Source organism: Mus pahari, chromosome 14, assembly GCF_900095145.1.
Source record: "Mus pahari chromosome 14, PAHARI_EIJ_v1.1, whole genome shotgun sequence".
Lineage (NCBI taxonomy): Eukaryota > Metazoa > Chordata > Mammalia > Rodentia > Muridae > Mus > Mus pahari.
This window is the reverse complement of record NC_034603.1, coordinates 63,870,841-63,875,855: the sequence shown is the minus strand read 5'-3', so window position 1 is coordinate 63,875,855 and position 5,015 is coordinate 63,870,841.

Sequence of the window (5,015 nt, the reverse complement as noted above, 5' to 3'; positions counted from 1 at the left end):
AACCTGTGTCTCTGAGTCTTTCACTGTAGCACTCTGAGAAACACCACACACATACACACATGCATGCACACACATGCACAAATACACAGACATGTGCATACACATACAAACACACACAGGCATAAACACATGCATACATGAGGATATATACTACAATACATGCACACACACATACATACACTATACATTCACACACATGCACAGCAGTATGAGCTAGGAAGAAATCCACAGAGTTAGGTGACATGTTTTCCTTCCCAAGAGGCACTTCCAGATTCCTTAACAGAAATTCCTAGTTTCAGATCCGGAAGGGATTTGAGAAGCCCCAGAAGAGAAAAACCCAAGGTCTAGGTAGAGAAATGGCGTGCCTAGGTTATATATAGCAAACCGATGGAGGTGCTGCATGCCATCAGGGACCTGCTCAGCTAAGTGCTAATTACCCACTGTGTGCCTGTGAACCTCAAACTGAAGTAGAAGGGAAGTGGGGAAGATTCAAAGGTGAACATTACAATCAGGAAACGTTGACTTGGCTGAATCTGAAGATAATAGCTTCACCACTTCCTGTGGCAGCCGATGACAAAGGAAAGAAAGTTCTCGGGAAAACAGTGACAATAGTGTGAGTGTGGCTTGCTGCTGTGCCATCTGTCTACACTCTTTCTTGAAGGTCATAGAGGGAAGAAAAGCCTAATTGTTCAGAATTTTTATTGATTGATGTCTTGCACAGAATCATGAAGTCAAAGAATAATGGGGTTTGTAGGGACACCTAGTCTGACAGCGCATCTCTCGGTTGCTGACTAATCAGACCATCCGAGACAGGCTATTTAGTTGCCTTTCTTTAGGAGTGAAGGACCCAATTCCTAAACTGCACATGGAGAAATGAGCTTTAACGTGCCAGGATTCTAAAAATCTCTAAAAGTGGAAAGATCCCAGTCCTTTCAGGCATTTAATTATACAAGGAGTAATGTGTGTCTTGTAAACAGGGCATGTTCTCCTCCCTCCTACTTAACATCATCGTGGCAAGCACAAAGAGTATGTCCAACTCCCAGGGGCTAGCACAGACTCTAGACTAGAAGCAGGGAAACTCTTTCTAGTGTTTCTAAAGGAGGAAGAGGCAGCCAGCTATGTTTTATTCATGTCAGCCCAAGATGTTAACACTCTAGCTAATAGAATAGCCCGGGGAAGGCCAATTCTGCCATTTGCAGTCAAGGTTACATATAAGTGTAGTCCTCAATGGGCTCATCCGTTTCTTGCAAGAAAAGGAAAACAGAACAGAACAGAACATTTCTGTTCCTTGGAATTTTTGTTAGCCAAAATTCCAAAAGGGCCCAGAATGGTTCTGTAGTCACAAAGAGAACCCAAAATACTACTGTAGCTTATTCCTTCCTTTCCTCCCTCCCTCCCTCCTCCCCCCTCTCTCTTCCCATATTCCTTCCCTTCCTCCCTCATTCTTCTAACATTTATTGAACCAATATTATGTTTGGAACATTAGGACATAAACGTGTAGACAATACAGTACTCTCAAAGAGTATACAATCTGGGACTAGAGAGATGGCTCTATGGTTAAGAGCACAGGATGTTCTCCAGGAGGTCTGGGATTCAGTTCCCAACACCCATCTCAGACAGCTCATAAGTGTCTGTAACTCCAGTTCCAGAGGATATACCATCTTCTGGCCTGTCCAGGCACTTCCTACAGGTGGTGCAGAAGTACATGCAGGCAAAACACCCATCCACATAAAACAAAATTAAGTATATATATATATATATTTATTTTTATGTGCATGGGTATTTTGCCTACATGTACATATGTGAACCATATGCATGCCTAGTATATAAGAAGGTCAGAAGAGGGAAGCTGATTCCCTAGAACCTGAGTTACAGGTAGCTATGAGCCACCATGCAGGGGCCAGGAACTGAACCCAGATCCTCTACAAGAGAAGCCAGTGTTCATAGCCATTGAGCCAACTCTCCAAAAACCAAGGTAAACTTTTATTTTTAAATTTTCGAGACAGGGTTTCTCTCTGTAGGCTTGACTGTCCTGGAACTTACTCTATAGACCAGGCTGGACTCGAACTCAAGAGATCTACCTGTCTCTGCTTCTTAAGTGTAGTTGCTGCAAGTTCTCATTCCCACATTGAACCCAAGCATCCAACCTATAAGGCTATGGATGATCAGTGCATCGTGCATTGCTTGGTTCTGGAAACCTGACTGGCAAGGCTGGCTGAGAAAACCTCCTCCCATCCTTCTGAACCTCACCTGGGGAAGGCTTTGCTCGGAGGAGTGGGGTCCTTGACATGGCCACACCCATATCAACAGTACACACTCACTTGGAACATCATTATGGCACGTGACAACACAACTCTCTTTAAAGTCAGGAATATTTGCCTGATTAATAGCTTCAGTTTTAACTGAATCCTCAGAGATGCTTAGCACTAAACAGTTTCTCAAAGGAAAAGTTCAATTCATGGTTCATGTAGACTGTGAGATGCAGCCCAAGGTCCATCCAGTCTACAAGCCTTACCTCTGAGGAAGGTATTGTCTCCCAAAGTCTGAGTAAAAAGGAGAATATGCCATCTATTTCAGTTCAGCAGACATTAACTGAATACTTGGCATGTGCCAGAAACCGTGTCAGGAGGTAAGAATTCATAAATAAATAAGACATGAATTACCTGGAGGTCCAACGTGTCAGCGTATTCACACTCCTTACCCCATTAGTACCTGTCAGTTTATCAGATTAGTCACTGTCCCGAGGAACTGATATAGGACACAGGACATTTTGATAAGACCTGAAAGGAGGAGACATCGGGGACACTGAGTATTACACAGGAGAATTCAGGCCCAGGTGAATGTTAAAATTCATCAAAGAACTGGGTACCAAGGAAGGTTGGAAAACAAAAAGGATTGGTAAGGAAGCAAAGAATGTTTTTCAGTGTGTGTGTGTGAGTGTGTGTGTGTGTGTGTGCAACCACAGATATGGAGGTCAGAGGTTCACATCAAGCATCTTCCTCAATTACTCTCTTCCTTATTTTTTACGACAGGGTCTTGCATGGAACACAGAACTCACAATTTGACAAAATTTGTTGCCACCAAGGCCCAGGGATTTTCCTGGTTCTCCCCAAAGACAGACTCACAGACACACTGTACCTGGCTTTTTTGCAAAGATGCTGGATTCTCAAGAACGTGTGCCAGCAAGCTGAGAGCCTCATGGACTGAGCCGTCTGTTTTTACCTGGGAGTTCTGCTCATTGTCCTCTGAAATCTTCCCATCTTTGGCTAATCATGCAAAAGTCCTGGCTCAGCCCAGGGCTTCCTCGGCAGCTCTTTGTGCTAATAAAAGTTTTAATGTGGTCTCCATTGTCTCTCAGGTACTGCCAGGCTAGATCACTTTAACAATTTACTTTAAAGTCCACTGGGTCAAATGCCTTCATCTGTCAAGTGCAATTATCTTGGTCCTTCCTCGTGTCTTTCTGAGGTTTCCAGGGTTATTGTACAGATTTGAATCACTTCTTTTGCCTCCGCTGATCCATTTGAAGCCTGTCCATTCTCAGCCCATTTTTAAGGAGTCTCTTCTCACCATACTGCCCCTGAGGTGTGGCCCTGCTTACTTTACCTGATGGAAAGATTCCATTACAAAGGGGCTGGGTTAGGAGGATCTAGGAAGAGTCACACGCTGCCTTCCATTCACATTTTGCCACTGAGTCTGACCCCTGTGCAGATTCCATTCTTATGCCTGTGATTTTCACTGTCAGTGTCTCATTATCTCTCCAACAACCTACCTTCCTTAAGCACTCTTGGTTATAAAAGATAAAGCCCAAGACAAATAGCCTTGGGGAGAAAAGGGAAATTGTCACCAAGATGCCAAGGAAGAAGCATGGATTGAATATTTCCTAGTCCATAGCTCACACTCTCGTTGACCCAACCAAACCAGTTCAGTTGAAGTCATAGGAATGGCGTCATGAAGGAACAATTCAGCTCCCACCAAAGTCAGTTAGATTTGATGAGTGCAGAGAAAAAAAAAAAAAAAAAAAGCTAGACCACATAGACAGTTAACCCTATTTTTCAAAAGGGGTGGATCTGATGAAAGAACAGTCTGGTGCTTGAGAGATGGCTCAGTGGTTAAGAGCACTTGCTGCTCAATCATGAGGACTGGAGTTTGGACCCAAGCACCCACATAACAAGTCAGGTGTCCCCCCACACAACTGTAACTGCAGGGAATCGCACACACAACTATAACCCCAGGGTATCCCACAAACAACTGCAACTTCAGTACTGAGAGATCCAATGTCTGCTTCTGGACTCCACACAAATATGATACATGCACTCACACATACGTGTGCACACACATATTTAACCAAGTGAATAAATAAGTCTTTTTAAAAAGAAAAAGAAAATGCTATTTACCCACCACATTCCCTTACTCCTCATATCTATGGGACACAGCAGAATAACTACAGAAAATATTAACCTTCTCTTGCTCGTAGGAGCTGGAGAGATGGCTCGGTGATTAAGAGCCCTTGTTCTTGTGAGGATCCAGATTTGTTCCCAGCATCCATTTTGGGCAGTTTATAACTTGGAAGTCCAATTCCAGGGGATCTGAAACCATCTCTTGGCTTCCATATGCACCTAAAACACATGGTGCAGATATACTCATGCAGAGAAGCATGAATGTTTTTACTCTTTACAATCTATTTTTCATGTGGCTTTCTGGTCTTGAAAATGAGATATGTGATTAGGTAAGAGGTGTAGTAGACCCTTACTCCAGTTAATAGAGCAGTGGTTCTCAAACTCCCTAATGCTGCAATCTTTTAATACAGTTCCTTATGTTGTGGTGGCCCTAGCCATAAAACTATTTTGTCACTACTTAATAAATGTAATTATGCTACAATTATGAATCATAATATAAATGTCTGATATGCCAGATATTGGATATGCAACCCCTAAAGGGGGTCAAGACCCACTATCACCACTACATTCGAGCTACTCAATTCCTTAGTCTCTCCCCCTCCATGGTCCCTGCCTCTG